The following is an 8,894-nucleotide window of genomic DNA, read 5'->3' on the forward strand; positions in this document are numbered from 1 at the left end:
TTCAATGAGAACAAGTCGAACCCTTATTAGCAAATAAGGACCTGAGGCTTAAGGTTTCAAAGAAAGAAAGGATTTGGGATAAAACCGAGACCCTCTATTTAGCAAAATAGGAACCTACAGTATGAAGAACGCCACCCAATGGTGATAAGTTCGAAACAAAGTCAGATTGACGCCACTTGTTGAAGATAAGTCAATTTGAGCTTTGGAGAATAAAGAGAGTGAATTGCCTCACTAAAATGATATTTCATTCAGAAATTTGTCAAAAGTCCTTTTACAAGAAATTGAGCAACTATTTATAGTCTAATGTCTAGTAGCCGAATGGACATATTCTAGACTTAATTTCTAAGCAAAATTGAACAAAAATTCAGCTTAAATTCATGTATATGCTTGCATCAAGGTTCAAATTGAATAGAGACCAAGGAAGAGCTTTCAATGGACTTGGAAAAATGGCAGCAGACTACATTCGGCCAATGGAGTTTAATGAGGTCATTCATGAAGCAACTATTGATGAAAAATTACCAGCATTAATTGGCAACTTGAACAGCCATTTAGAAGTGTGAATGGAAGGTTTTGAAGAGCCTTGAAGTGTGAACATGGCTGAACCGAATAGACATAGTGTGAACACTTTTATACGCCCTTGGGAAGAGAATCGCCAAGCTTGAAAGGATGAAAAGCTTGATCACTCTTGGCCAAATAGTTGCCTTGAAGAACACCAAAATTAATCGCTTTTAATGCATTAATTCAATTGCACATGCATCTTCAAATTCATTGAATCTCCATGCATGAATCGCCCAATTCATCTCCAAATTCATTGCACATAAAAATAAACATGAACTTAATTAATTTCAAGCAAATTCATCTGAACTAAATTAAAATATAATGTGAACATCCTAAATTACATTGAGATAACTTAAATATTAACAAATCATAACACATAAATTGGCTAGACAAATTTAAAACATGTAATAATTTAGACAAACTAAATGACATCAAGACATCTTTAATTTAACTAAATCAAGACATATTAAACACTTAAATTAATTAAGACATATTTAAAAGTCAGTAATGAAACTTATTTAAATGTTTATTTAAATGGTCTAAATTCCAAAGATCAAATTAATTAGCTAGAACGAAATTCACTTCAAAGAAGTTGAATATGTTCACTGCTTTTAAACTCCTTGCTATCATTTTCCTCAACCTGCTCCACCATTGCTAAAATAGCATCTTTGAATCGTTTAGCTCTAGCTCGCGTTATTGGACCAATGGGCAGCTTGATGGCTTCTTGTTCGTTCTCCATTTGGTTCGTAGGCAAGCTCACATCAGTTTTAATTTTGGTTTTGGATGTGTTTTTGAATTTTATACTGCGATGTTTGACAAAACCACGGTTGTACACAAAAGAATGTTTTCTGAAAACACAAACTCAATTTTCAACTTTAGCAATATCAAACTTTCGCTGCAAAATAAGTTTTTTGAAAGAGCAAATTAACAATGTTTTCCTTAACAGAAATAATTATATGTTTGATAAATATTGGATTCTTATTAGTAACAATTAAACGTGAGAATTTTAATGTAATATGATTGTTTGCAAAACTCTTCTTTGTAACTGGAAACACAGAAGTTTACACATTTTTACATACCCTTTTTAACTTAAAATCATACAGTTTCGAAAAAATTCTTGTCGAAAAAATAATTAATTTTTACAAAATAACTAAAGTGCACTTAAAATATGAACATGTTGAATTTTAGTTAATTTTATAATTAATTTTGATGAATTTTGGTTATTTTCGATAGAATTGCACAAAGGGCGAAAAATGGCTCGGCAGACACTGCTAGAAGCGCAAAATCGAAAAGCAATTTGAAGTATTGAGGTGAACTAAAATTCAGTGTAAGACGGTCCAAAATTATATGTATTAATTCATAATATAATTAATTTTAATTTATATGCAATTTAATTTGGGTTAATAAATTATTATTAATTAATTATGAAAAGTGGTCGAGTTGAATTGAATCGAGTGAATTGAACCGACCAAGAAATGGACAAGTGGTTGAAATGGTTATTAGATAAACATGGAGTGAAACACAAGGTCGCTACAACTTTCCATCCGCAGATGAATGGGCAAGTTGAACTGGCAAACAAGGAGATTAAACTTGAGAAGGTAGTTTGCCCGAACCGACGAGATTGGTCCAAAAGACTGGATGATGCTTTATGGGCTTACAGGATAGCATACAAGACACCATTAGGGATGTCACCCTATAGGTTAGTCTTTGGGAAAGCTTGCTATCTACCCTTGGAGTTAGAACACAAAGCTTATTGGGCTCTCTAATGACTCAACTTGGATCTTAAAAGTGCCAAAGAGAAACGAATGCTTCAACTTAACGAGTTAGAAGAATTCTGAATGTCTTCATACGAGAATGCCAAATTACTTAAGGAGAGACTCAAGAAATGGCATGACAAACACATTCGAGTTCGAGAATTTGAAGCAGGTCAGTAAGTCTTATTATTCAATTCCAGATTAAGGTTCTTTCCAGGCAAGTTAAAATCACGTTGGCTGGGTCCATTTATGATTCATCGAGTCTATCCATACGAAGTTGTTGAACTTCAAGGTAAAGGAGGTAATTTTTGAGTTACTGCTCAACGCTTGAAACATTATTGGGGAGATAAAATTGAACAGAATCAAATCTCGTTCATTTTATCAGATATTTAATTTTTCTTGTTCTTCTATTTGAATAAATGATTTAGGGTATATTTTCGGGATTAGTATGTTTAAATAAATTCTGTCTAGAAGATTGGAACTTAAGTGGGACCGCTTGTGACCTCTCCAATCTTTACTGTGAATTGATTTTAACATAATTTCCCAAGAAATTATTCCCTAAATGACAAAAAAATTAGTTTTTCAAATAAAAGGGTAAATTTTGATCGAAGTTTATGTTGCAACTCAATTTTTAATCTTCATTAAGTCTTGGAACTTAATTGAATTATTTTTAAAATTTTTGTTTCTCTTTTTGGAAATATTAAAAAATAGATGCCTCATTTTTTATACGACCCCGCCCCAGGAATGTTCTTGGACCAGCTCCTTAAGTGTTGCTCGCAATCTGTTGTGAGTTGAAGTAGTTTGATTCCAGCTGGTTGAGCTCAATTCAGCTCAATCTTAGCTCAATGAGATCGTTTTTAGCTTACTTTAGTTTGCATTTAATTATGCTGGAATGAACATTTAATTTGTTTTTAGTTAAATTAGTTATTTAGTTTAAGTTAATTAATTTGTTTAAAATTGGACAAATAATTAATTAAGTGTTTTAATTATGTCTAAATTAAATACTTAATTAATTATGTTGTTTTAAATATGTTTGAAATTATTACAAGGTGTTAATATGTATGACCAAATTTAATGTGCAGATCAATGAGTTCATATGCTGCTGATTTAATGTGTCTAAAATGCATTTAACTTGCTGATTTTTATTTGCTGCAGGTACATCTTCCCTGGACGGCATGGGTGCATGTATGGTTTTAAAATGGTGAGCTGATTATTGGTGATTTCTAAGTAACTTTCCAGCATAGCTTTTTAAGTCTCCAAGAAAACTGTTCGATTGCCCAAAGCATTTTAAGGTTGTTTACACATGCTGATTGTCCTTTTCACACCAAGGGCTGTTCAGATTTGTTAGTTCACATTGTTATGACTATTTGGTTTCACTTGTTCACATTATATGACCGATGGAGTGCCCAAAGCAGCTCATTAATTCCCATGTACATTCAGCTGAACCATGCAACGCACATTTAAAACACATTCAAGCTAGTTGCTGTCCATATTGATTGCATCTCAAACTCCAACCAGGCCATTCATTTTTCCAGCTAAATTAAGCCATCTAGAAGCAGCCATTGACGTTCTCCATGCATGGGAAGCTTCAAGGAACCTTCCTCCAAAATTCTGGAATTTTCAAGCTACTTTCTTAGCTCCTAAGAATGCCTATTCGGATGCCCATGTAATGCCTATAAATTCAGGCTGAAAACACTTTGTAAAGGACTTTTTGAAACTTAATGAATTGCTGCCAAATTGGTGAGAAAACTCTTCTCTCAAATTTTGTCCAAAGACTTTGTTGACTTATCTAACTAGTTAGTGGCGTCAACCGCTTTTGTTCGACTTAACTTATCACGATATCGTGTGGCGTTCAACCAAATTATACCAAGGTTCCTATATACTCTAGATAGTGGGTCAAGGTTTCCCAATTCTTACAAAAACCACTTAAGGACCTATAAGTTTCGGGTCAACCTTTTAACCAAAGCGTTGGCTCAATCTCGTTCTTAAGTTCCTGTTTTAAACTCAATCACCTTGCATCCATTTTCTTTCAAACCGAACCATCCTATTTAAATTAGCATCCTTCTTTAAGCCTATTCTTGTCATCCTAAACTTCATTAAGCCTATTACCCGACACCAAACCAAACTCGAACGATAGTTTTTTGTTTTAACGATCGGGCAACTATACGATTCGGACTAACTTATGGAGTCAAGATCATATCAATTTTGTAAATATTTTCAAAAAGCATCTAGAATAAATGTTTTTAGTTCAATAAAAGAATAAAAAAGAAAAGATGATAAGTATTAATATATAATTATATCCATTATAATATATATTAATTATTATCAGCTTTATTTAGTGTTAGGATTAGTTTTAATTTAATCATATTTTATTCGATAAGTTTTTATCTTAATAAATTAATAGAAAATAATAATTTAATATGCATTATATTAATTATTAATTGTTATTTATTTTGAGTAGAATTAGAACTTAGAATTTTTAAGAATTCTACTCTAGCTCTTACTCATTTCACTATAAATTCCACCTATCTATTCTTATTTTTTTCATTCATACACCATTTTCTCCAAAAACACCAAAACCCTTAAGTGCCAAACCTCCTAATAATTCCCTAGCCATAGCATCGCCTAGCTGATCGGTCAAGAAGACACAAGGCGCCTTCACCAGCCTATTCAACAATCTGCATGTCGCTCACATCCATCCCTCACAAGACCGCCGCTTTGCATACCCGAGCGGCACATCACCCTTTCACCCATCCTTAGCCAAAACCCCTCAATTTTTTTTAATTTGCCATCTTTTGATTCAAAATTATTTTTCTTAAGAGCTCTTAATTTTTACAAAAAAAGGTGGTAAGACCAATTTTTCTCCTAAATTTTAATTTAATTATCTAATTTTTCAATTTATTGAATTATAAATATTTTATATTAATTAAATTTTTGAGAAAATAATTATTACCATCTTATGATCAGGTTAATCATGCTTTGTAAGAGAACTCGTGCATCTACCCAAATTGATGAATCACAAAACAAGTTCCACTATGAAGAAGCCAAAGCAAGATACGAGAGTATCTTCAAGAATCAACAGATGCATCTAGAGAAAGGTTTCACATCGAAACAAAGCAACTATATTGGTTTTATGGCATGTATTCGTCAGGTTGCTGAAACTCTCAATTGGGAGTTGTTTTGTGAGAAGAGACCTAGTGTGGATAAGGAGTTAGTACGTGAATTCTATGTGAATTTAACCTCAAGCGAGTTGACAGAAGTTCCAGTTCACGGAATCAAGGTACCAAAAACTTCAAACGCTATTAATGAGTTCTTTAAATTGCCTGATTTCAAAAACGACGAATATTCCTCCTTGATGAGCAATATAGAGTCTGAAAATTTGTAAGAAATTCTCTAGGAACTTACAATTCCAGGTTCTAAGTGGACTGTTTCAAAGCAAGGAATCCACACTTGTCGAAGAGAATATTTGACACCACTCGCAAAGGTATGGTTCTACTTCATCCGATTTAGCCTTATGCCTAGCTCACATAGGACTACAATCTCATTAGAGTGAATGGTCTTATCATAGCCTTATGCCTAGCTCACATAAGGCTACAATCTCATTAGAGTGAATGGTCTTATCATACTCGATTTTAATTGGGAAGACCATTGATGTGGGAAAAATCATCATGAGGGAAATGCAAAATTGTGTCGTTAGACGTTCACGTTCTGGCCCAGCTTACTTTCCCTTTACGATAATAATTCTCTGATTGAAAGCAAAAATTCTTGCAAACATAAAGAAGACAGGCTATAGCTAGGGCACAATCACAGATTGGAACCTCTATCGAATAGCTGGAGACTCTGTTCTACAGCAATGAGTTGAAGAAAGTAAGGATCCCGAAAAAGAAGAAGAAAAAGATCCCACAGAGATCGAGCCAAAGGCAATCGGTGAAGTCCCCGATAAGGTGGAACCAATGGAACCGTGTTTAACTCGATATCGAGACTTCAATGTTCAGAGCTCAACCAACTCGCCCAGATCTTCGAGATGAGCTGTGAAAGTTAATGGACATAATGCAACATATGTAGTGGCAGCAACAAGCTTACTGGAAATACTCAAAAATAAGGGACGACTCGATGAGAAGTGCTCTTACGAAAATTTACAATAACCCATTTATTTTTGTGCCTAGGTTTCCAGATTACATATTTGAACCATAGAGCCCATTATCGAAAAAGGAGCGAAGCGATTCATGCAAAGACAATAATGATGGAGCAAAAGATGGGTTGAATTTAGAAGGATCTGCAAATAAATAAAGGGGGGATCTCGACTTTATTTTATTTATGTTCTTAGGTTATTTTAGGATAAAGTTAATTAGGAATTTTTTCATAATAAAACAAGAGATGGAAATCATTAATAAAATTGAACAAGTCGTGATGTGATCTGGCTCGATTGATTGAGTCGATTCACTTGTTTGCCCGATCGTCGATGAGAAGAGTCGTTCGTTTGGTGAGAAAAATGGATTTTGATTAACTTTAAGCAGAAGTTGGAAAAAGGGTTCAAAGGATAGGTGAAGTTTGATGATTGATGTTAGGTTCGGGTTTTACAAGAAAAATAAAGTTTATAATTTTTAAAGTTAAAATGGAGATGGTAAAGTGAACTCAAGCTGAAGAATAATTCAATACTATATGAAGTATTGCCCTGGGACTTATGTTGCTTAAGGTGAATTTGATGGATAGTCGAAGATGGACCTTGACCCGTTACCTATATTGGGGTAAGAACCAAAGGTATAAAAAAGGTGGGGAACGCCACACCAGAATGGTGATAAGTTCAAGGAGTCGGGTTGACGCCACTAGCGAGCTAGATAAGTTAGAACGAGACTCGTACGAAATAGGATAGGAGGATACCTCTCAATCAAGTTTTCAATAATCAAATTCTGTAACCTTTTACAATAAACAAGTAAGCTATTTATAGGCAAAGACTAAGCTAGTCGAATAGGCAACTTAATGGCTAAGAATTCAGCCATGAATATGCTAGAAATTTCTAGAAAGAAATAATTAATTTGCTGAATGTGCATGAATGAAGCATTAAAAATTCGGTTCATGTTTGGAGATGATGCATGGATTGACCGAATCATCATGTTGCTTCACTAGATGCATTCATGCATCCTTAGCCTTGAAGAATCTCCATAATTCCATGAATGTGCAGCCCTTTAATGATCCTACATCTCCCTTGGCTGAATGAGGCATTAATGTGCCTAAAATACTTGAATGGTCATCTTGAAAATGCATGAATCATGCATGAAACGTCCCATGTACTTTCCCCATAAATATGATCCATGAATCTTCAAATACATGAACTTTCAAAGAACTCCTCTTGCATGAACGTCCCAAATGCATGTGCTACTTTAAATGCCATCCATTGAACCTCAATTGTGCATGCACACTCCCATACATTGCACCAATCCGTTCATGAACTCAGAGCAAATAACATCGACAAGTTAAATGCATTTCGACACATTAAATTAGCAACATATGAACTCAATAATTTGCACATTAAATTTGGCCATACATATTAACAAATTCGACATATTTAAAACATCATAATTAATTAAGAATTTAATTTAGATATAATTAAAACACTTAATTAATTATTTGTCCAGATTTTAACAAATCAATTAACTTAAAATAAACAACTAATTCAACTAAAGATAAATTAAATGGTTTATTTTAGCAAAATAAATGCAAACTAAAGAAAGCTAAAAATAAGCTCATTGGGTTAAAATTTAGCTGAATTGATCTCGAATGAGCTGACTTGAGCTCAAGTGAGCTGCAAATGAGCTAAACAGAGCTCAACGAGAAGAAAATGAACTAATTCAGCTCGCATGGATTTGCAAACAATGTGATACGGGGTGGCGCGCGGACCAAGATCGAGTTGCCAAGTCACAAGAAACTCCTACGAAAGCTCTAAATGAACAGATCTGAAATTAAAACAAAGAACAAGATTAAACTAATCAGATCTGGAATTAAATCCCCAAATTCAATTAAATGAACAGAAAGACACAAAGAACGAATGAATAGATGTTTTCGTAGTTCAAGAAGACAAAATCGAACTCCAAGATCAATTCTCCACAAGTTTAATCTGCTCAAGATCACTAAACAAAGAACGAATTAAATCAATCAGATCTTTAATAGAAAATTAGGATTTGGGCGACAAAAGAAAAGAAAGAAATTAATGAAATTGAACGAATTTGGAAGTAAAGAAAGAGTGCTAATCATCAATAACTTGAATCGCCAAGAATGCCCAAATTCCAAAACCTAATTTCACCCAACAAGAAGAAATAAAAAATGGCAAGAACCCTAAATTTTGGGGATTTTTGGATCGAATAGTTGCTGCCAATAAAAGGGATCGATTAAACGAAGAGTTCTTGGAGTTTAATCAAGGCTGAAACACAAACAAAAATAGCAAAGAAAATTAGAAGAAGAATCGGCACAAGCAATAATAAAGAAAATAAATTGAACAAAGAAGGAATTAAAGAAAAGTCCTAAGAACCCTTGAATTCCGAAAGAATTCACAAATTCCTTCAAACGGCTCTAATCTCCCCTCCA

The sequence above is a fragment of the Gossypium raimondii genome, chromosome 6 (assembly GCF_025698545.1).
Source record: "Gossypium raimondii isolate GPD5lz chromosome 6, ASM2569854v1, whole genome shotgun sequence".
Taxonomy (NCBI): domain Eukaryota; kingdom Viridiplantae; phylum Streptophyta; class Magnoliopsida; order Malvales; family Malvaceae; genus Gossypium; species Gossypium raimondii.